This window comes from Cyanistes caeruleus, chromosome 16 (genome assembly GCF_971803275.1).
Source record: "Cyanistes caeruleus chromosome 16, bCyaCae1.hap1.1, whole genome shotgun sequence".
In the NCBI taxonomy this organism is placed as follows: Eukaryota; Metazoa; Chordata; class Aves; order Passeriformes; family Paridae; genus Cyanistes; species Cyanistes caeruleus.
Window position 1 is genome coordinate 11,374,733 of NC_141716.1, and position 25,144 is coordinate 11,399,876.

General features: G+C 42.3%; 1 protein-coding gene and 1 long non-coding RNA gene across 13 annotated transcripts in view; one reads left to right on the forward strand and one right to left on the reverse strand.

The window, feature by feature from the left end:
• The window catches only part of PTPRT (protein tyrosine phosphatase receptor type T), a 432,610-nt gene that overhangs the window by 154,572 nt on the left and 252,894 nt on the right, over positions 1-25,144 (reverse strand). The gene's annotated exons all lie outside the window — the stretch shown is intronic.
• Positions 52-24,540, forward strand: LOC111938277 (uncharacterized). Its single transcript, XR_015276884.1, has 6 exons — positions 52-650; positions 3,335-3,476; positions 10,751-10,898; positions 11,150-11,276; positions 16,155-16,361; positions 18,313-24,540. It is a non-coding gene; the product is annotated as an uncharacterized LOC111938277 (long non-coding RNA).

The window sequence follows — 25,144 nt, forward strand, 5'->3', positions numbered from 1 at the left end:
TGCCCATCCCTGTCCATCCCTGTCCATCCCTGGGCACAGGGAGGGGCAGAGCAGGCCCAGGCTCTGCCCCAGGCCCAGGCTCTGCCCCAGGCCCAGGCTCTGCCCCAGGCCCAGGCTCTGCCCCAGGCCCAGGCTCTGTTCCAGGCCCAGGCTCTGTTCCAGGCCCAGGCTCTGTTCCAGGCCCAGGCTCTGCCCCAGGCCAGGCTCTGCCCCAGGCCCAGGCTCTGCCCCAGGCCCAGGCTCTGTTCCAGGCCCAGCAATGGCACCAGAGCCACGGGCAGGGGCTGAGCCCAGCAATTCCCCCTGCACAGGAGCAGAACTTCTGCCCTGGGCAGAGCCCATAGAGGCTGTGGGGTCTCCTCCTGGGGATATTCCAGAGCCATCTGGACTCAATCCTGTGCCCTGGGCTCTGGGATGGCCCTGCCTGAGCAGGGAGGTGCCACCAGATGACCCCACCGTGGTCCCTTCCAGCCTGACCCATTCTGGGATTTATTAAAGAATGCACATAAAAAGTTCAGCAGAATAAATCATAATAGATTAAAAAAAAACAACAACAACAAAACAATCAACCAAACTCTGAAATTACTGGAAAGCATTGCAGAGAAAAGGAATACAAAAGATGAAAAATTCCTCTGTACATCAGAGACAAGGTAGGAAAACGTTCAACAGAGGGATCTTGCCTAACCCCAGCCTTCACTCTCACTGTGTCTAATGGAAGCACTAACCCCTGCCTTCCATTATTCTTCCCAAAAGAACACAAAAATAAAAAGACAGTGCCAAGCTTTCAACACTCAATTAAGATTTAGGATGTCACTCAAAGGAGGCAGAAAGCTGTTCTTGTCTGGTGATACTCAGCGAGTAGATCTGCCTCATTCATTGTTTATGTTCCCAATCAGGGCACACTATCTGTATTAAAGAGAACAAGACCACCTAATGGAAACCTCACAGCCTGGGGAAGTGCAAGGTACCAGTGTGCTCATCAGAATAAATTCTCCTGTGAGAGCAGTTTATTGATTTGTGTATTTGACTCTCTTTGGGATTATTGTTCAATTACTTTTATCCTCCGAGATGAAAGCAGCTGCGTGTAACATCAAAAGCAGATAAAAAGTCGCATGTTTCAAATTTTCTTTCAAATCTCCATAACATCCATTAAAGATACAATTTTCAAGAGGGCCCTCTGAGAGCGACAGCAGAGGGTAACTCCATCAGACATACAGCTCTCATCTGTATTTTCGCTAATTATTCTGGCTGAAGCATTCTCCCTGTAAAACACATTATTTGTCCTTGAGAAGTGACAGTCTGCAGAAACTGTCTCCTCTTTATCAGGTGAGCTGCTCACTAATTTTTGTTATGCTTAGTGATTCATCACCACTTAAAATTGCAAACACACAATTTCCACCTCTAACTTGTAGCCCTGTTGAGGTTAAAACATGGTGTTGGTAGTGGTGGTGAAGAGATGGTGAACATCTCATTTTGCTGGTTTGCATTCATTCCTCTCTAAAGGTAATTCATGCTCTGCTTGCAGTAAAAACAAAACAAAAAACAAAGATATTTTTGATTGCCAACCCTCTCTGGGACACAGACTCACACCATTTTTGGTTTGCTGCATGTCACAAGCACTGCAGCACCTGGAATCAAGTGAAAAAACTCCTTTTTTGAGGAGCAGGTGTAGCCAGCAGTTGCCTGGTGCTCCTCTCACTCACAAGGTGAGCTTTGCTGTGCAGTCATCAGGCAAAACTGGCCTCAGCTCCTCAAACATGAAAATGAACACTACTGAAAGCCTAGAATCCCAGCAGGGTAATTTTAAGATGTTTAGTGCACTGGGTTAATGGTTCCTGTGCTCTGTGTGGCAGGGACATTCAGGCCACAGCTCAGCTTGCAAACACTGCCCTCAGTGAGCACAGCCCTCCATCTCAAAACTCATCAGGGGAGACCACAGCCACTGCCAGCATGAACGTGAGCTTTGGTAAAGCTCAACATGAAGTAAAACAATGAATTTAAATAAATAATTTCACTCCCAGTTTGCATTTCTGACCAGTTGCTCTTTACTGGGCTCTGAGATGAACTATCCTGACACAAACAGGTCAGAGGGGCAATCCAGCTGCTCTCTGCACTCCTGGGACAGCCCTGCACTCTTCCCACCAGAAAGCCACTCTGAGATGGGACCAGAAAGCCACTCTGAGATGGGACCAGAAAGCCACCAGGCAGAGATGGAGCACAGGAGTTCCAGCCCATTGCAGCTGGATCTTTACTGCATTTGAGCCATTCATCTGCTCTGGAACTACTTTTGTCTTTGTCACAGAGTGTTGTAAAAATCTTTGCAAAGCTGTTTCCAAGCAGCCTGTAAAGCACATTGGTTTTCTTTCAGTGATGTAATTACAAGGGGAAGGCAGTCATGAATATTAGTGAACTTTGAAATATTGTTTCTAGGGGGCAATAGATTTTACCCAAAGGGATATTAGTGCTCCACCTCAACATTACAAAAAAATCATTTTAAAACTTACAGCAACACATTTCAAGTCCATTACCATGCGTTTTCAAATGTCATGCCTTGAATGTGACAGTCAAATTCCTGAATCAATCAACCAAATGGAATTATTTCACTCAGAAATTATGTGAAGAGAAAGTAGCAAAAAGCAGTAAAAATGTAGAATAACTTTATGCTGTAACTTAAGCAACTAAACAGGCTTCTAGGTGAAATAAGGAGCAGCACACTCTGTGTGTCTGCTTTAAAGGATGATGAACTGCACAACACACTGGGGATTTTTTTTTCTGTAGTAGAACAAGGTTTAGGGTTTCAATTTGTGATCTGTCCCACAAATAGTGCCTGGGATATTTGCAGGGAGCACCAGGTGCCTGAGCACAGCTCACTAGCTGGGTACCCACCACATACAAGGGACAAATCCAGCATGTGCCAACTGCAGTGTGTCTGCTGCCTTAGCCTGAATCTCCATTTGTGCTGTGTGCTCTTCCTCAGCTAAATCTTCCAATATCTTCATGAGTCTTTATGGAAAACAGGCCAAGCCTGGCTACTCCAGTTAGAAATCCTGCTCTGGAGCATCCTTGTAAGGCAGTTTGAGCATCCTTGTACACCAGTTTAACTCACATCAATAGCACAGCACATTCTGCCCTCTGCACTGAAGAAAATGAGAGTTTTGGGAGCCTTTCTGTCCTGGCTGACATCCCATTATCCCAACAAGGCATATTTAACATAGTCACAAGATTTATGGCACTGGTGGCTTTCAGACACAAAAATGAACGAATTCAGCGAATTCTGCCTCTCATCTCTGCTCTGGTGTTCACGTTCGTGCCTTCTGTTTGTTTTACCCTCCAGCACCTCCAGACAGGAAAGATCTTTTTCCTGGAGCTGCAGAGAAGAGGTGGTGTTTCTATGTGGAAGACAGACAGAGTATAAGATCAATCAGGATCAAGAATCGTAAATTTCATTTCTTCTCCCAATGCTCTCACAATTTCAGGTGGGTGATAGGTAATTAATCCACATCAGCCAGTGCTGGTGAAGCACCTTGTCCAAAAGCAAACATGATATAATCCAGTGATCAGATCCTGGGGGAAAATGGCTGATGGATGGGGAAAGAGCTGTCTACCTTTATTTTCTTATTTCCATTAGAAAATGAAGGCCAAATACCAACCAATAAAGTATAAAAAATACACTCTTGTATTTCCAAATGCCAGCAAAAAATAATCTCCTGATTTAAGTGTAGCTAAAAAAAAATCTCTTTAGTTTTCAAACCGAACCTAAGTAGTTGTATGAAAAGAAGATTTTATGTAATAATGGGTAGCAATATGAGGCAATGAGATTTGATAGTGTCAGAGAGAGTTTTCAGTTGTATGAATTGACATGCAAATGTAAAAAGAAACCTGAGAAAACCCCTTGAAGTAAGTTACAATTCACAGCAGGTGCATCAGGCACAGCTCAGAGTGAACTAAGTTCTGATGAACTTTGTTCTGGCTTCTTGTTCCATATTAGAACCTTCCATTTTTTATGCATGCAGGGCTTTGTGATGCTGCAGGGGAAAAGCCAGAGGCTCCCATCCCCAAATATACCAGAAAGGAAATCATGGGGCCCAAGGTGCTCATTTAAAATGAGAACCAGAATTTATTTATTTAGCTCAGAAGATTACATTTGTCATTACACTGACACAGACAAGACTTATGTTAAATAACCATTTTGAGCATCAGCTATTTGGAAATTAAAACAAAACAGAAAGAGTATTTTCTCCCACACTGGGACCATAATGGGAATGTCAGAGTGTGATTTTCACACTTTGTACTCATGACTGTGCTGACTGGGTGTGATAAAGATGATCCCAGGAATGTGTATTTAATAGGAGCCAACTGGTCACATTTGAGTTAATTAAGGAGTTAAAAATCCTGAGAACAGTTCTGAGTTATAGATTACCCACAGAGCACAAATCTCTTTATACACTCCCATAGCAACTCCTGCACAAGTTAATGTTGTAATACAGGGAGCAGCATAAGGAGATTTCTGTCCCAACTCAGAGCAGTTTAACTTCAACTTTTGTCAAAGGTATTACTGCAACAAGACTTGCAGTTGGCTGGGACAAATTCATCAGAGTCAGTTTGAATCAGCCATGCCCTCACAGGCTGCCTCATCAGAGGAATGTGATCAGCCTCAGGAGAGCAAAGCAACAACCCTGGCACCGTACAGGGTCTCCCATCTTACTGAATTCCTTCAAACCATCCATGTGAGAGGCTAGAGATTAATAAATAACTTAATAATACTGGGAGCACCCTAGTGCTGACCCCACAAACAAAGGGGGCCTGTGTCAGATGTGGTAAAAGAAATGTTGTAGAATATTAGAATCACTGAATCATTAAGGTTGGAAAAGCTCTCTAAGATCTCTCCAAGTGTTGACCCAGCATGGCCAAACCCACCACTAAAACAAGTCCCCAGGTGCCATATCTAAGCTCAGGTTCATGCAGAATTCCAAGTTTTAGATGGCCTGACATCCTTGCAGTTTAGTCTCAGAATGTGTGAAATCCTTTTTTTTACAAGCTCATGCATAAATATATCAATTAACATTACTGTTTAATCCATTTATATCTAAAGCAAAGTGGCATGAAAATGTAGCACTGGAACCACAACAGATTTTGGGGATAATTTGGTGAAACTACAAAGCCATGAAGAGTTTCCCCACTGTCAAAGCAAACACACATTTGATCACTTTCTAAAAGGGGTTCCTTCCTTTCTGTTCCTTCCCAAAGGAAGATTTTAATCTCCAGGAAGGAGGGTGCAAAGCAACGTGCTTGTCACCTCTCCAGCCTGCTTTATTCTTATACCAGCCTAGCTCTCAAATGCAGGGGCTGTGCATCCTTAGCAGTGCAGCCACTGAAACTCCATAAATGCTGCAAATGTCACTGAATAAATTAATCAAATACTGGGCTGGCTATTTCCTGTTGGATCCCATTCTGTTCTGGGATATGCATCCAACAGGCAGTTTAAAACTAGTTTGAGTATGTCTTCACAAACAGGAGGCAATATCAAACTGCTAAAAACCGTGTACTGTGTGTGTACAGTCCCTCAGCCAGAAAAAAAGGAAGGTATGAAGAAAGAAGAAACAGAAATTAAGAAACAGAAATTAAAAACCAGAAATTTTCATCTGCAGGGGTAATACTCTTGTGAGGATAATCCTCCTGTCCAGGATGTGACAAATCCAACTTGCTAGGAGATGGCTTTGAGACGTGAAATAAAGCTGCATTCAGCTGCACTGGACAGCACATGTCTGGTGCTTCTATTATAAGCAGAAATTAATACCCAGGTAGAAATAACCCTAAATCAGCCTTATTTAGTTCATCAGCTGAAATGCCAGCCTTCACATAAGAATACATTTTTGGCATTTCCAATCTTACGCTTCCTTGTGATAAAAAGCCAGACTTGTCACTTAATCCTGGGCTGCTGCTGGGGCAGGGAGGGAAGCTGAGAGTGGAGCTTGTATCTGACTGCTCAGTGTGTCCTCTGCCAGCACAAGGGGAGATGTTCTGCCCAGCACAGGGATATTCCTGGCCAACCCAGGTGCTGGGAGGGAGAAGGAGCAGTCTGTGACCACTGCACCCAGCTTGGAGGCTCCCAGCACAAGAAAGACTCAGACCTCTTGTTACAAGTCCAGAGGAGGCCACAGAGGTGCCCCAAGGACTGGAGCCAGGCTGGGAGAGCTGGGGGTGATCGCCTGGAGAAGAGAAGGCTCCAGGGAGAGCTCAGAGTCCCTTCCAGAGCCTAAAGAAATCCTTCCCTGTGAGGATGTGAGGCCCTGGCACAGGGTGCCCAGAGCAGCTGCCCCTGGATGCCTGGAAGTGTCCAAGGCCAGGCTGGACATTGGGGCATGGAGCAAACTGGGATAGCGGAGATGTCCCTGTCATGGCAGGGGGTGGAACTGGATGTGCTTTAAGGTCCCATCCAACCCCAACTATTCCATGATTCTATGTCTGATGATAGAGACCTGTGGATGTGCAGTGGGCCCCTCTGACAGCAGGGATTAAGAACAGCTTGGCATTGCTTAGTACGGAGGCATTTTCTGAGCAGGCAATTAATCCAGCTACATTTAAACAATAATAATAACTAAAAAGACTGCTGCATTTAAAGAGTTATTCTGAACTGAGAAAACAGCTTGGATTTCAATGAGACTTTAAAAAATGTCTGCTGGGGGTATTAACCAGGCTGCTGTAATCCTGACACTGCTGTATGTTCAGATTACACTGAGAGCCCTGGCTGGGTTAGGAGCTACATTTTTATAGGCTTGACAATGTGTCTGAAAAGCTGTTTTATTTGTATTTTCTCCCACATAATGCCTCTATTAAAATCCTTTAAGGGTCTTTTCTTAGTGTCAGGCTGATCAGATAAAAATGCTGTTAAAGGAGTGCTGACCCTGTCCCTCCCCCTGTGCTCTCCTCACACTTCCCTTGGGCATAGAACTGCTTTGCTTTATTTTTGTTTGAGCTAAAATGCAAGCACATCCTGGAAAAGGGCAATTATTGGGCTAAATGTAGGGCATTGATTTTGTTCAGAGCAAACTCTTATCTGTCCTCCACTACCCCAACAAGTGTCTCTAGCATTTGGAAATGCACATTTGTTCAAATATGTACATTCCCATAAGAGCTAACCATCCATGGCCTTAATGGCACCGCACTGCTGACTTCAACACCCCGGCGGAAGGAGGACATGAGCGTGAAATTAGAATTAAACAGCTGGTCATAAATTCTATCTAGACCCTTCATAAACACGTGTTGCTGGAGTGCATTGCAGCCAGAGCTCAGCTGCAGGAATTTCAATTTCTCTTGGTCGGGTTAAGGGAATAACTGGGGAATTACAGTTGGCATCGCTGTCTTCTCTTCCCCCAGCTCAATTTCCAGACACATTCCTGAGGACTCCCCATCTGCCTAACCTAATCATTATTATGGTTGTGGCATATTCTACATTGCTCTAAGTCATTTTCCAGCCTTAGAAACTGGAGATTTTGGGACTGTTGTTACTGGGTTTTCATTATTATTGCTGTTTTTCCTGTGATTATTATTATTGTTTTCTGCCAATATGAAATGGTGTAGAGAGCAAACCCCTCTAGATGGCCAGGGAATCAGATCATCCCCATCACACAGAGATTCCTTGTGAGTACCCACAGCTGATTCTCCTAAATCATGAGAAAAATGGACAATCCTCACAGAATGGTTCTGAGTGCCTTCACTTTAACCAGACACACTTCACTTCGCAGTCCTGACACACTTGAGTTTTAAATTTCACGGGAGATTTTCTGAAGATGAAGAAGGAAGAGAAAGTGGCTGTATCCGTAAATCTGGAGTGGAATGGAATGGATGCCACTTGGAGATGCAGGACATTTCTAATCTTCTTTTCAGGATAAGTTATAACCACCTAGGGAGCAAATGCTAACAGATCTCTGGTAGGAATATTGTTATTTTAATAGCTGAACAGTAATTATTTTTTCTCTACCCTTCTTTCTTGCCCTTTACTCTGAACAGGAGGAAATCAGTAACAGTTGGGGAACAACCAAACATCCATCTGAGTTTTTTAGCACTTATAGGCAGGAATAGAGAGGAAAATGAGATTAGGAATAAAGTATGCCCTTTATATAAATTCAATGGCATTGTAAATAGAAAATAAGTGTGTCTCAGCATAAATGCTGTTACAACATGCAGACCTGTGGTGCCAAGCTGTGGCAGTAGTTATTGGAATGTTTCAGTAACCTATTAACAGACCTTTTCTTGGAAACCCTTAGCATTCTTTAACACACTTCCAGCAAATGGATTTCCAATAAGCATCTAGATCCTTTCTCTTCTTTCCATTTCCAAATAAACTCTTCCAGGGCACAGTGGTGTGTTTGTGTGGAAATGTCTTTGCTGAGAAATTGAAAGGCAGGATCTGGATCAGTTCCCTGCGTGAGCTTTGCAATATCCCTGAAAAGTGTTGTGATCTGTATTTGGTGCCCAGAGCATTGCTTAAGCTACTGAGGAGAAAACTAATCTCTTGCACTTTCATTGGCAGCACTGTCTCATAGAGTGATCCTAATGGGGTGGAAATGAGCTCAGCTGCCTAATTCTGTTAAAAACATAGGCTTTTTCTCACACATGAATGCCCATCTACTTCCTTCTAGCCTTGCTGAAGCCATGGCAGCAAAGAATCGAGTCATAGTTGCCGAAAACAGAACACACTGCTTTTTTTCCACTTCAGCTCTTTTAACTTATTTATTTATTTAAGCACAGTAAGAAACAGCCAGTGGAAGAAATTATTCACACAGAAAAAAAACCCAAAAACAACCCATTCTAAAGCAGAAAAGATCTTGATGTGGACAAATGAGCTTTTCCTTAACTTTTAAGGCATGACTAACTTGCTCATTAGCAGGATAATTTTAAGCAGTGCTGTAAACCTTGTTTTTATCATCTCTGTTTCACAAGTCACAGGTGAGGGCAGTGCAGCCACAGAACCAGAGGTGCCTCTTGTCAATCCAGCTTCATCCAGCTGTGATCCATGTAGACAGTCCAAGCCCTTCCATGGGTCTGCTGTGGAGGTGTGTTGAGTTGTTGGCTGCAGTAACAGAGCTCTTTTTTTCCCAGCTGGTGGATGACCACTTCCCTGCTCCTGCCTCCAGGATATGATGGAAGCAGGCAGGGCTGTAAATCAGCCTCTGCATTCCCATCTGCCTGGAAGTGAGGACATGAGCAGTCATGGGGCTCCCTGGTGTGATTTAGTGGGCATAGTGGTGTTCAGTCAAAGGTTGGGCTTCAGGATCTTAGAAGTCTTTTCTAACCTCAAAGATTTTATGACTATTTTGTGCTATAGAAACAATCCTCTGGGTGTACTTTTAGGTTCATTAGGGTTGACCTTCCTGTCTGGCTCATTAAAACCAAGACCAAATTTGTTAAGGACTCTGGAGGAGACTGAGGTCAGACCTCACTGGGGGCTGCAGCTCCTCCCGAGGGGCAGCTCTGATCTCTGCTCCCTGTGACAAAGACAGGTCCTAGGGAATGGCTGGAGCTGTGCCAGAGGAGGATCAGGCTGGAATTTAGGGAAAGGTTCTTCCCCAGAGGTGCTGGCACTGCCCAGGCTCCCCAGGGAATGGGCACGGCCCCAAGGCTGCCAGAGCTCCAGGAGCACATGGTGGCATCCTTGGGGTTGTCTTGTGTAGAGCCAGGAGCTGGACTGGATGATCCCAGCTGGTCCTTTCTACTCAGGATATTCTGTGATTCTATGAATTATTTGAGTTCCAAGAAGAATGTATCCATACAGCACATTGTGGGGAAGCTTAGAAACAGAACAGCAACACACTTTTGCAGGGATAATGATCTTTATTACATACTTCATCATTTTCCCTTTGGAAGACTGCAGGGAATGTGCTGATGGCCACTCCAGTCCCGTGCTCTGAGGGAGCTGGGGATGTTCCTCAGGCAGAGCTGGCTGTGGGAGGGAGGACCCAGGCAGGGTGTGGGAGTAACACAACTCGTGTCCCTTGTGGGAGACTGCCATGACTATTCATTAAAGCCTGCTCTTACTCTTGTAGGGCTGTAGCTGTGTGCTGATAACTGCTTTGCCATGCAAATGAGCTGGAAAGGGAGCTGGAAAGGGAGCTGGAAAGGGAGCTGGAAAGGGAGCTGGAAAGGGAGCTGGAAAGGATGTCTCCAGGCCTCCACAACAAACAGGGATTAGGGAATGGGAAATTACAGCTTTCTTTCATAAAATAGTGTTGAGCAAAAGGGCAGGGCAATAACTTGATATTCCTCAGTGAATAATTCAAATTCTTGGGGGTTTGTTTGCTTGTTAGAACTCAGAAGTTCCTCAAACTCACGGAGCAAGTGGTCTCAGGTTTTCCTGGGGTACTTTTGTAGATAAAATCCAAGTCTGCTGTCTGCACTGGGAATGTTCACCAGTTCCTCAGCCTTCCTGTTGGAGCAGTGACTTGACCTTTGCAGAGTCCTTCCTTCTGCAGTGTGGGGCGTGAATCAACAAACCAACCTCATGGGAACTGTTTGAAACTAAAAGAGCAGAGATTTAGGTTGGATATTGGGAAGAAATTCTTCCTTGTGAGGGAGGTGAGGCCCTGGCACAGGGTACCCAGAGCAGCTGTGGCTGCCCCTGGATCCCTGGAAGTGTCCAAGGCCAGGCTGGACAGGGCTTGGAGCAGCCTGGGACAGTGGAAGGTGTCCCTGCCATGGCAGGGGGTGGAACTGGATGAGCTTTAATGTCCCTTACATTCTGTGATTCCAGGTCCTGAATTAAGCTGGAAAGTGTCAGGCTCCCCAGATGTCAGCTCCAAAATCAAATACATCAGCAATGAGGAACTTGATGGTGAAGCAGATCAAATGCAGCACTCAGCAGCTGAAGCCTAATTCAAGAATGCTATGGATTTTCTTATGTAAGTAATCATTACATGTGCATAAAGATCCACAGGATTCAGGTAGAAAACAGAACTACTTCAATAGGTTAACATGATAAGAGTCTTCCATGGAAGACAACTGCTGCAGTTATAACTGTACTTTTGCCTACAGTACACTGGGGCAAAAAGAACAAAGAAACTTGATGTCCGTGCTTTGAATAGAGGCACAAATCTAAACATATTAGATAAAAAGTCTGTCTTTTTTCCTCATTTTGTTTCTAATGCTTCAGAAGAATAAAAAACCACACCAAACAAGTTGTACAGAAAGAGACAGAGATGAAGGCTGCACGCTCAGAAGCTGATGATCTGGAGAACAAATTTCCTCCTTGGAATAGAGAGCAAGGGAAAAATCCTCTGGTTTGTTTGTTTGTTTTGTTTGTTTTTTGGTTTTTTTGGGTCTTTTTTTGTTTGTTTCTATTTGGCTGTTTGTTTGGCTGGTTTGTTGTTTTGGTTTTTTGTTTTGTTTTTGGGGGTTGTTTTTATTGTTTGGGTTTTTTATTTATTGCAGTTTTGTTTATTTTTTGTTTTGCTTTGTTTGGGGTTTTTTTGGGTAGGGGGAGTGGTTTGTTTTTTTTTCCTAGAACTTTTAAATAGAGTGCTGGAAAATACTAAAATCTTAAGTCTGATATCCATCAATAGCACCAAGTAAGCTTGACATGGGAACACCTAAATGGCTCCAGATTTCAATTTCTACCTGTATCTAGCAGGAAAAATGCTCCCCCAGGTTGAACAGGAAAAAAAGGTTGCCTTTGATACAATAAATATTGGAATCATTGCATTAGAGACAGCCACCCTGCTTCACACCTGGAAGCTTCCAGCTTATACCACAAGTGCTGTAACTTCATGTATTTCTCTTTCCTTTACAATTCCTGTAAAAGGTCAGAGAATTGGTAAAATCCTGCTGCTGAGCAAGAAGCAGTAGGAATCCACACTGGCTGCCTGGGGGGATCTGCTCCCCTTCCAGGCCCTAAACCATGCCAGAGTTGACTCAGGGACTACAATAACTCAGATTTTACCAAAAGCTCTGGAACCAGCTCAGGGGTGTTACTAAAATCAGTTGTTTCACAGCAACAGCAGGAATGAAGTGGCCCCTCTGCAGGAGCCACCCCCAAGAATTTATGCCCCAAAAAGCTGCATTTGGGAGCATGAAGTGACAGAACAAACCTGGCCCATGGATTGAATTTGTCACTGGAGCATCAGTGCTCACAGAGATCTGTCTCCAGCTAGCCAGAAATAGAGGGAAACAACTCTCAGTCACTGCTGACAGTCTGCTTTTATCTCTGTACTTGCTTTTCCTAGTCCAAAACTGTACCAGCAATCAAATGGGAATAAAAGAAGTTTTCTTTGATGAGCATGTCATGCTGATGAAAGGCAGCAGAAGTTCTCTGTGTAGACAAGAGCCACAAACATTAACAGACATTGGCACTTGGAGCTCTTCTCCCTGTCAGTCCTCAAAGGGGTGTTTTTATGAATGGAATTCTGCGTAGGAAGGGAAATTGCTGCTTAATTTCTGCCAGTGCTCCCAGCTCGTCCACCCTCATGGAGCAGCCCCTGTTGCAAATCCCTGACTATTCCTGTATTTGCCATTGAATTCTGAGATTAAGACAAGCCTTTATATTAATAAATCAGTCTTATCATTCAGCACTTCCATATTGCTTTTTGTTGCCTTTGAATTTTCAGCAAATGTTTGTTTAGTTTGCTTCTTTAATAGGAAGGGCTGAACTTCAGATGTTATTTTGTCCAAAGCAGGCAAAGCTTTTGTCAGATGATAATCACAGATGTTGATGTATTTATATTGACCTATTTAAAATCTCAAATGGTTTTAATAGGATGGGAGGATTTTTAAAAGGCAGTTTTCAGAAGCATTATTCAAAAAGCATAATGGTCCCATTTGTCAAAAATTCAAGTTTGCCCTTTAGCACAGACCTAGGACATAAAGCAGACTTCAGACAAACTCCTTCCAAATTAGCTACTCTCCAATCTTTCAATAGCTGACTATGAAAACACATTTTACCCCAGCTCAGAGGACAGCCATTCTGTTCCAGCCTGCTCAAGAAGAAATTAAAGTTGAGTATGTTCAGCTCTTCAGATCTGAATGTGCCCTTCAGAAGGGGTCTTCAACCTTTATGGATTTCATATTCATTGAGGAAGGGGAGGGCAGGGAATCCTGAGGAAGGAAATGCCTGTGTGTGAGATGGAGCACTCACTGTGCTCCAAAGTGAGAGCCACTGTCAACTTCCTGAGGCTTTCACACCATCTACAAAATATTTTAGCTTGTGTTTGACTCAGCCCAGGGCAGGTAACCTTGGAGATAAGTTCTTCACAAATCAGGAAACACTTGTGCGTGTTCTTAAGACTTTCTGAAGTGCAATATTTACATCCTTCTATAATCCTGAGAGGAAACAGGTGGCTGGTCAGTGTATCTGTGCCTTTTCAATTACATGCTCAGGCTCCTGGCACAGGGCTCAGGGCTGGGTGGTTGCTGTGTAATTGCTACAAAACCCCTGGAATCTCCCTTTCCAAAGGGATTGCTTGTGTGCAATTTGCAGTGTGAAATTTGTCTTGAACTCTTTCCGTCTGCATCCGAGTGCAAACTGAAGACATTTATTTCTCTCTGCTTTCACAGGTTGCTTTACATTCAAGTTACAGTAATTAGTATGTACATAATGCTACAGACTGAACAATATAAACAGGTGCATGCTGGAATACACGGAGCAGATAAAGCAAGGGATGCATCTAAAGGTCTCACTTTTCTCCCAAGGCAATAGAAAACTCCATAGCCCAGATGTGAACTATGAGGAGAGTGCCAGGATTGTTACAGCAGAAACACAGTGAAGAACAAAAAACCTCAGACAGAGGAAGCAACATGTTCAAAATTGCTTTTTTAAAGGGTGTTTTAGAGTCCCTGCAAGCAGTTGCACAAGGAAGGTTTGCTGACCCTGATGTGGCTGTTTCCCAGTGCTCCCTGGACAATGCCTTGGATATTTCTCAGCACAGTCACTAATGACACTGGGATTTCTCATTAGTGTGGCAGGAGTTCTGGAGGTTGAAAGCACATTTGTAAATTAGTAGCTACTGATCTGTGATTGACCTTTACTTTGTGATCAATAGCACAGATAGCACCAGAAGGGATAAGGCTAAAGATGGAAATTCTTGGTAAAGGTACCAGTGAGATCAATCACATCAAGCTCTGAAGTCCTCAAACCGCAGGTTACAACACATACACTTTTAAATACAGCTTTTCCTAAGAATTTTTGTTTGCCATCTGTTAACCAAAGACTTTTAATTCAAAAATTGCAGCTCAAGTGGATGGTACAGCTACTCAATGAACAGGTATCACCACACACAGCTCAAATTATGTGTCCCATTCATTTCACCTCCATGCAAGAGGTTCAGAAGCAAGATTCCTAAAGGAACAGCTTTTGGAGTGACAATTTTATGTGATCCTATCCAACACAAATACTCATATTGCTGCTGGGTCTTGAACAACAGCAAACAGCAACAAAGGTGACAGAAAAATAATATTATTCATCTTCTCCTCAGCATTATGTTTACATGAAGCAAGAAGTTTAAGTCACAAATGCCTCAGGCCCACTGATCATTAGGATAATCCCCCCTGCCTTTGGATAGCACACTGCAGGAAATGATCTGGCACACCATCTCCATGCTAGGCTACAACGCCCCAGGCAAAGAGGAGACTCATTCTAATACATTTCCCAGGACTGAGCTTTAATAGAATTAGTTCCTTTTTTTCCTTTCTTAATTCCCATTCAGCTATTCATAGTTGTATTCTCTGTATCAGCCTACATTCTTCCTCCTAAGTGTTTACAAGTGCCTGTACTGCATACAACCTTTATTTTGTACTCTGCCCAGATGCTGCCCAGTAGAGGCACAATATATATGTCTCATTATCTCCTTAAGCCCACAACATCTCCTTTTATTTCCCTGAGCATTTTGAGTGCTATTATTTCAAAGCCTCCCAGTTTTTCATCATCTCTAGGATAATTACTGATGATGATGATTATTATTGTATGCACAGGAACGTTTCTCCCTCTTCCTCTTCTCCATACTTTGAACCAGAGCATTAAGTAATCCTCCTAATTTATAAGATGGCTAGGTCCAGAAGTTGCATTTGGAATATTATGTAAGTAAATGTGAAAAAAACATTCTAAAAGTGGCACAAGAAAAATATCAGCTGGCAAAAAACGCATTGTTCCTGATTACCAAGCTTTTAGTTGGATCTGCAGCATTCCCTAAATCCTGCAGTACAACAAATGCAACAAATAAAATCATCTTACTAAGTTATAAAACAACTTAAGTGAGATTATGTAAACGATGGAAAAATCTTAATTCCTATAAAGAGGGATTTTTACTGCCTTTTGGGAAATTCTTACACATAGGAGATGTGTGTGTGAGAAATTTTTCTAGATATTCCAAAGGAAGGTATCAGGTACTCCATTATGTTGAGAAACAGACATTTGCCCCCATTTTCAACTCAGTATCACAAAATTCTCTGAAAAAAAAGTACTTGAAGATAAATTTTAGTGCACAACTTTAGGCATCACTGTAGGAATATGAGTAAGCATAGAAAAATGTCACAAATAAATCATTAGGAAATAAATTTAGAAATCCAACGCAGAGGGAGATGAGATGAGTGCCAGGCAGAACATTTGTAGAGCCACAAGAGAAAGGGGAATGTTTCAGACACTGCAGAAATAAGGAGAGCCTGGAATATATTCCTTTCTGTAAATGGGAAGGAAAATCTAATCTCTCCCTTTCAATCACTTTTCCCCCAAGCCCTTCCAAAGTTTGTTTATTCAAATGAAACGGAACTTGGGCCAAAATGTAACCAAAGACATTTAGTGCATCCCAAATCTCAGTTCTAATTCTGGAACTGCAAACACATCTCTGCTGACATATGTCAGTTTTGCACTAAAAAAAAAAAGGTGGAACAGAGATTTCTGAATAAATTTGACTCAACTCAAAAGTTCCTGCTGTGTTATACATAATATTTTAGTTTCATTTTTTAAAATAATATTTTGAATTTAAAAATAAGCACATATCCTATCCTGGGAGCATGAATCAAGAGAAAATTAATAGTTACCTGTTATGTTAATTCATCTTCACTAAACACCAAGGAGAATGAGACCCTTCTTTACTCCATTTTATAGGGTCTAATTCTCACATCTTTGCAAGAGGTTAATAATCTGCTTTCTCCTGATATTTGTTTCACAGTCAAAAATCAGCAGATGATACATGTCACTCATTGAAGCAATCAGAAGAACAGACTCCAGTCAACACCATTTATTAATGTCAACCAGAAGAGCAATTATATTTCATCCAACCAAAAATAAACAGACAGGCATCACATCTTTGATGACAGCTGAAACTATCATCTCTACAGCTCTCATCAAGTCCCCACTGACATAAAATTGTACAGGGGTATGTGTGTTACTTCTAGGAATCCATTACCTTGCAGTAATCAGAAAACAAAATTTCAGAGAGATATTCTGGGTATGTGCATGGAAACAGGGGGAAATGAAGAACATAAATCTTGAATGAATCAAAGGTGAAAAAGACCCCCAAAACACCAAAATGTATAATGGTTTAATTTGTCAAAATATACTCCAGTGGCTTGATTTATTTATTTTTTTTTAGATTCCCTACATGCCTGTAAACCCAGCATAAATCCATCACCATCAGAGCTCTGGTGAAAACTGGATGCCAGAGAAAAGATTCTAGTGTTGGTTCTGTTTCTATGAAGTGAACTCAGAGAATCACAAAAGCATTAAGATTCAGCACTCAGGACCAGCCCAGGATGCTGAATTGCTCAGTGCTTCTCTCCAAGTGAGTCCAGTCCTGGTGAGCACCAACATGTGCACAGAGCTGTGTGAAGCCACAGGGAGAAATCACTCACTTGGAGTGATTCTCTCATATTGAGAGAAGTTTTATAGAGATAAAAACTGGGATAAGATGCATGTGCACTCACCTAGATTTTGCTGCTATATATAAGATGCACATTATTGGGTGGAGTATGCACATAATTCTTTGGGTTTTGGAGAAAAAAAAAAAGTGAAGGGAAATACAAGAAAGGAAAAAATAAAACAAGAGGAAGTGGAGAATTTTTATTGTATTCAGTATTTTTCCTGTGTCCTTAAAAACAGTACTGTCCCTTTAGATTGTCATCCTAAATTAGTACACTAAAGTCTGAAATGATTCTCTGACAGCGCTTGATATACCCACTGTTGAAGAAACCTAAAGCTTTCAGGCCCATTGTGTGAAATTCCCAGTAACACCATCCATTTTCCTCAGTTTTATGTACAAGTCTGGTTCCCAGTGGCAACAAAACACTCCAGGCAGCAAATTTCTAGGTATTAATGAATTTCTCAGGTGGTTTAAGCCACTTAATCTTTGGCCTCCAGCCTTACAGCACCACCTAAGTCAGGTTATAAGCACCCAAAAATACATTCTGATGTTTCTTTATTGCTTAATTATCAAGGTGAGATGTATTAAATTGGGCATTTAATTACAGGCATGCACATCTCTGAGCATAACCACCAAAATATTTCCCAAGGTAAAGAATACAATTCATCTTTTTTTCCCATTGATGTCATTTAATTCTTGCATGACAGTAAATTATATTTCAGATCATAGTTTTAAATTTGCCAAATGGGTCTTGCAGCAGGAATTACAGACCAAGCTTTGCCTTTCCTTTGTTAATATCAGGCCTAATTGCAGGGCTCTCCTCCACAAGTTTCTCTGTGAAGTTAACTCATATCAGAGCAAGGTGATCACAACCCTGCCCAGTAAGGCTCAACCCAAATCTCTTTGGGTGTAAGAAGGAAACCCTTTCCTCTAAACCCCTGCTGTGACCTGTGTAGGGAAATGTGGGTCTGTCCTGCAGCTCTGAGCATGTGAGATGTGCCCCAAGCCCTCCCCTCCCAGGCTTGATCAGCACCTATAAAACAACCCACTTGGCAAAAGTACTGCCACTTCATAAATCAACAGGCTCCAACTGCCTGTGAGGCGCAGTGTGAGAGGAGACACAGAGAAAACAGATGGGAAACAGCCCTGGTGTGTTCCATGCACCATAATTATCAGTAGCTGTGTCATTCCTGACAGGTGACTGGCTCAGATCTCCTTCAGTGATGTGGCACAACCTCCTCACACAGCCCAGCTGAGTGCTTCACTAGCCCTAATGTCAAAAAGCTTTTCCTTAAAGCCTAAACCAAATATTTCTTGCTGCTATTTAACCCCATTAATTTCTATTCCTGTCCACTACGGACAGAAGGGATTACTCTCTTCTTTCCTTTTATGTTCTTGAAGAATATAATGTACTTTAAGTGCTGTCATCCCAACAAAGCTGTTCTAATGACTGAATCTTGTCTTCCAGGTTGCTCTTACTGTTTTCCTCCAGGCTTTTTCTGTTGCTTTCCACGTGTAACTCTGCAGTGTCCAAAACTGGAAGAGGTTCGTCATTTGAAGCATTACTAAAATCTTATTACAATCAAGAATAACTGTGTTAAGAAAAACTCTCCTCAACAGCTTCATGTCCCAAAGAAAACCAGAAACACTGCAAAAATCCCTGTCAGAGGACAGACTAAGCAAGCATACAGGTATTTGATAGCTCTCCAGCCAGACCTCCTCTAGAGCACCAGGCAACACTTTTCAGTGGGTGAAAAGGGTGATGACAGTGGAAGTTTCTCTTTCAGCACATTCCAGACATTCAACCCAAGGCACATTGTACTTCGAGACTTCCAGAGCCTCTTAAGCATCCATTGGAACATCTCCAGCTTGCCTTGAAGCATCAGCTGACAGCAACAGTGACAAGGAGAAAACCTTGGGAGAATACTGAGTCAATTTTATAGTTTGGTGTTCTCAGAATACCTGCAGGCCAGTTTTGAACAGAGCATTTCAAAGACTGCAGTGTGCAATTCCACCTCTCCAGGATCTAACTCAGTCATTACCCAGGTCATAGATCCAGGCAGGGCAGGGGAAATCTGCTGGAAGAGCTCAGAATTTGTTGTAAGAAATCTGTTGTAAAGCACACACAGTCAGAAATGAACCCAGTGGGTGTGGAGTTCTCTGCTTTCAGCTTTTCACTTCACTCCTTATCAATGGATCTCTCTCCTGAAAGAAAGCTCAGTTTGGTCATTGCAGACTTTCAGGTACAGAATAAAGAACATATTCCAAGGAGAGGGCTGCCCAGGTAACACTGCATATTCTGATATCACAGAAATAAGATTTTCATTTATTTAATGTCTCATTAACATATTTAAACAAAGACACAGCAAGGCAGTCCCACAACACTGATTGAGTCAGAAGGAACTGCTGTTTCTGTGGAATATCAGGAAAGCAGCAGGAAAAGAAGAGCCTCAGCCCTCACAGGCTGTGGTGTCATGATCCACTCTGGCATATTTACAAGATTAATGATAGACTTAGTGAAAAAGAAATAGAAAGACTGTAATAAAGGAGAAACACAAATGTTTTATTGCTCAAAGATATGGGAAATATATCAATATATATTGATATATTTGGAATGGAAATAACCCAAACATCCCCCAGCACTGTATGAGAGAAAAAATCCCAAGCATTTTTTCACATGCAGGAACACTTTCCAGAGCAGATAAATCCTGGTGGGTTTGTCTAAGTCCTGAAGGATGCGACCAATCCACTCCTGACATTAATGCAGCTGTTTTGTACTGTCCCTTCATTTCCTCCTACATCCCTTCAGCCACCACAGGTACAGGTTACACCAGAAAACACAAAATTCCTCCTGTTCAAGATGCCACTTCTCTACCAGATACAGCAAACCAAACCAGGGCACTTCCATGTCACACAGGACCTCATGCAAACCCCATCCAAAAGATCACCTGAGGTGATTAGAAAGAGTCAATTCCCCATCTACACTTCAAATTTCTAACTTTACACTGAACCTGTCTAAAGCCTAAAAAAACCATTTTAATTTCTTTCTTCCTTTCCCCAGATACTTCAGGGCCTGCACTTACTGCAAAAACAAAAGTAATTTTCTCTTCAAAGTTTATGGCAAGTTGAACTAAAAAGCTGCAAATGAGGCTGTTATTTTGCAGACAACAATTTGCACCTCAAACCAGGGGTTCTGACATCTGTAGATTCCCCTTTTCTGTTTGTCTGGGGTTTTTTTTTTTGCCAATTGCACTAAGGGTATTTACATTTGTAGAGGAGAGGAAAACAGTATTATTGTATTAATTGTGTGACAACCTGGATTTTGCATGGAGTAACCTCTGAACTTGCATCAGTGATCAAAAATGGCCCCTAAATCCAAATGTATTGCCTGAAGTAGTGGCACCACAAGTATTTCTGAGAACTGATATGGCAAAGTAATTGCAAAAGCAGATTGCACAGGCTGTGAGGGCACAGCAGAAAATCACTGAACTTCAGTGAACTCTACCAGCCCTGGACTTGCTCGTGTAGTGAAGTTTCCAAACATTTTCCAGTGATATAGTTTCCAAATATTTTCCAGTGAAACAGGCATAAGGTTTTCAAGATCTTTGAGACATGAGGTTTAATTATAGCACCTCTTGAATTGCATGTAAAATGTGTTTTGCCTTTAAAATAACAGTGTTCTTCCTAGTCCCACACTTCTCTCTTCCCAAAACACCTTTTTTAACACGCAACAGTGAAAAAAAGTCTTGGGAAAGACTTTTCAAAAGAGGTTTTTGTTCAAAGGCCTGCAGTGAGCATGGGTGATAAAAAAGGAACTCTTTGAACAGCTCAGATGTTTCACTTTGCCATAGAGGACAGTGAGTTTGATCTGCCAGTAATCACACATGTAATCCTTGTACTGCTTTAGGATGTCTGATCCCTTGTTTCTGACCCAGTGGATATTCCTTGGAGCAGGGCTTGAATGAACTCTGTATTCTGCCCAAGAAGCACCTGAATTTCAGCCAGTGTTGTTGTGAGCATTTCCAGGGACAGTCACATCTCTGCAGATAACAGTGTTTCATTTGTGAATGCACATTCCACCTCACGCAAGAAAGAGGAGAACAAAAAGAGGAACCTGGCAATAAACAACCTCCTCCAGGTCACAGACAAAACACAGGAATGTTCAAAACATAAAAAAAACCCAAAAAAATATAAAAGTTCTTACTGGGTCCTGCTGTATTTAGCCCATTTCAAAAGTAGACCAGCTGCATTCTAATATAAAGACCTTTCCTGTACAGACACCACAAATAATAAAAAGAAAGCTTTTCTTTTTCCTTTTTTGACCTTAAATGAAAATCTAGTCTCCAATCCTGTAAAGCCATGAGACATAAAATTTGAGTCTGGAAGATTTTTAATTGCAATTTAACAGTTATGGACTCTTACATGAACTTTTCCCATCCTGAGGCACAAAAATGCAGAGATATCCTTGGACATTATGCCATGGAAAAGCTCAGGATGGCTGTAAAGACAGGTTAACAGCAGTTATGAGGAGTTTATGTCATTGAAAGGAGTCAATGTTTCCTTTGCTAGCCAGGATTTCAGTCGTGCTCATGTTCTAGCAGCTGTAAAAGCGGAGCACTGCTGTCCCAGTGAGCCCACTGTGACCGAGCCACCAGAGCCAGCTCCACTTCAGCCCCCCTGGCCCCTCAGCAGAGCAAACACAGCTGGAGGGAATAAAGAGTGAGAAAGCAAAGCACCACTGTCATGGGACATCACAGAAACCTTCACTAAATATTCTGAAGCAGAAGGACGCAGAGTCCCCGGGCTGGAGCCTTCACTGCAAAACCCAGGCCTCTTGAAGCAGTCACCTCCCATTTAAGCACAACAAACGTGATTCAACCAACCACCACAAATGTGATGTCAGCCCATGATGGTTCTATACCTTGTTTTTCTACCTCCAATTCAGCTGAGTCACTTTCCCAGAGTCCTTCTGTGCTTAGCCGGAGGAGCAGGCCCGAGCCATGGTTTTCCAAGAGTAACAAGGCCCTTACTTTGTGAGGTTTTACCAATACACAACAATTAAACAACCCCTGACACAATATTAACCTCCTGAGCACCCTGAGCTCCACTGCAGACTCCTGAGAGGCCTGGAGGCAGATTTTGGTGCACTGCTCCTCTGCACCCATGTGCAAAGTCCATCCCCATGGTTCGAGGCTCTCTGGCTCTAAGCCCTCTCCCTTCTCTGTCTTATTTCTTGCACCAGGACAAAAACGTGCACACTTCTTATTTTCCCTAGCAAAGCAAAAGAGGTGTTTTTCTCAAGTTCTGTTCATAAACCTAGATAATTGTATTAGCTTTCTATCCCATTGGGATTGACAGAAAATGACATAAAACACTGGTTCAGCAACAAAATCATCTACTTTGAGTTACGTTACATCTCCCAGCAACACAAAAATCTACTTTGAATTATGCTACATCTCCAAAGACACTCCAAACAGTCCTGGTAGTTTCAAAATTGCCCTTTAGTCTTCAATAAATAACAGAAATTCAAGTATTTTGTACTGTCAAGTACAAATGTTCCTCAGATTTGTTACATACTCACAGCCTTTCTGTAAAACCTGTGAACAGAGCAGTGCAGAGCACCTTGTCCTCCAGGGACAAAAGGTGTTTCACAGGACACCACAGCCCCTTGTTTCTTGTTCTGGTGAGACAAACTCGGTGTCAAAGCATGTTTAGAATGACAGATCAAAAGGCAAACCTAACAAAAGGGACAGAAGAAAAGCCTAAGGGAAGGGGGTTGCTCCACACCATGGTTGCACCCACAGAAACCAAAGCAAGTTGTGAACCCTACGTGAAGTTTGGTGACAGGGAATTGTGTCCCCATCATATCAGGATAACAGAGACCCTTGGATAGAAGCAATCAGGGTCCTCCCTGTGGCTGCAGCTGTTTGAAGATGTCCCTTGGTTTGGTGTTCCACCTTGGCCTACAAGCACCAGAAAAGCTTCAACCCAGCATTTGTTCGTGAGTGTGATGAAGAACCTGCTGAAATGAGCACCAGCTGAGGAAAACACACTAATTCTCAGAAAGGTACTGGAAAACTTGTTAAAAAGAGAGATACAGGGGCAGCAGCAGGACATGCAGCAATGCCTCAGTGTGCATCAGCTCATTTGGAAAGACATCTCCAACTAATCCAGCTTGGCAGAGGGAGCCAATCTCACGCAATCTTCCCCCTTTCTCCCAGACCAATGGCTTGTAAAACCTCCCCCATACTTCTGATCTGCTGGTCAAGAATATTTCTTGGCAGGTTTTAAAAGCAGTAAAATCCTCAGAGGACGGGGGAAAAGCTTTTGAGGTGAGGCAGGGAAAAGGAAATAAGGCTTTCAGTTCAGGCAGTGCAAATGGTAACTAGATTAAACATCTTCAGCCTTCGCATGGATGCCCAACCGAGGACACGTGGTGATGGACCAACCTCGGGTGATTGAGAGACCAGAAAAGAGTTAAACAACCCTTTCCAGTTATCACACCCTCCTAACTCCATTAATGCTGGAGGAGAGGCGTTAAATTGATTGATCTGCATCTGGGCAAGGCTGGGGAGGGGTGGGAAGATAAGAGGAATATTCTCACATATAAAAGAAATAAGACTAATGGATCACAGTCACAAAACTGGTGTTGTACTGGGCAGTTGCTATAATTGGTCATTTTCTTTTCACTGTTATCCATTTAACACCAACAATTATCCCTGGCATTGCCAATGTGGAGCTCCAGGCCCAGAAACTTGAGCAATAGCCACAGGGACTATGGCAATGTGAAAATTATCAAAGAAACAAGATTTTGACATCAGCAGAATAATATTAAACTAAAATTAGTGTTATAAGCAATACATAGCAGTGGAGGTGGTATTGCATAAAATATACTTGACTCACAAAATGGTAGTTTTTAATAAAAACAAACCTCAAAAACCAAAACAATCAGCTAAAACCCACCACTAATATCCAGTAGTTTAAAACACTCAAAGATAACCATTATGTACACTTGTGTCAAAGCAGAATTTCACTCTTCCTTCAAGAAACGATCACCTACCCTGTAACACCTCATGCTCAGTACCAGGGAGTTCATTCTCTGCACTGTCCTGAGAAGGAGCTTTCTCCTGCTCCTACCAGACAATTGTCCCCAAAACATCTGGACTCAGTTTGGGTCACACAGCAGGACTGGCCAACAGAACATCCAACTCACTGAGGTCAATTTGCTTTTTCACTCTGAAAGCCATTAGGAGGAAAACATTCATTATAATACAAAAAGAATATAATGTGCATGTCCCTTTGACATCAATCAATCAGTCAATCAGTCAATCAATCCCTGAGTGCCCTAATTCAGGGGTAACTCTGTAGGAGACAAAGACTGGGATACAGGAGCTGGTGGTGGGTTTTGATGTTGCTGACAACCTATAGTGCCCATGACATCCACATCCAGCTCATGGTGGAATATTCCTCTTTCCTTCACCCCCCTCAGCAAAGCCATGAGCACATCTCCTCCTGCACAATAACAGAAATCAGGACCCAGAGGAACCAGCAGCTGCTGAGCACCACTACTACACATTTAATCCTGAACTATTTATTATGTATTACACACCCTCTACGTAAAAATAGTGCCATTTAATATTTGATAACAAAATATTGTAGGTACCAAGATCAATAAATGTAATTCAACCAGACAAAACAATTGCTATCATCACCCTGTACAGTTTTGGGATGACAGCAGCTGGTTTCTTCATTTTTCAGCAGGAAGGTTGCTGCTTGTACCCTTAAACTTTTAAAAATGGGGTGTTAAAAAAAAAAAAATTTGACAGTTCATCAAAACTTCTGTTTTAGAATGGAGATGTAGAATTCTATAGGAGAAAAAACAACATATTTTTAGCACTGCATATCCTTTTATCTTTGGGTGGCATCAAAATCAATAGTAAGGTGCCCACTATGGAGGATACATCCAGGAGTTGAAAAATTTCAATTTATGGACAAGCTGATATACTGAAAGAAATGCTTTGATTTTCCTTGGGCTGATCTTTGAAGTTTATGCCACTGCAGGCTCCATTTGCTGTTCTTACATCTTCAAAGGCATCTAAAAACCATCTTCTCCAGCCACACTTTCCTCTAGCAAGTTATTTGTAGAGGGAAAAGAAAAAAAAAAAAAAAAAGACAATGAAGGTTGCATGAACAGCCAAGTTACATTCAAACATATTTTTCCCAGTGTTTGAGGAAGGAGAAAGGAAAACAAAGCAAAAATCTTTGTTTTCAAGCTGTGGCCACCTTCCCACATCTGAGCA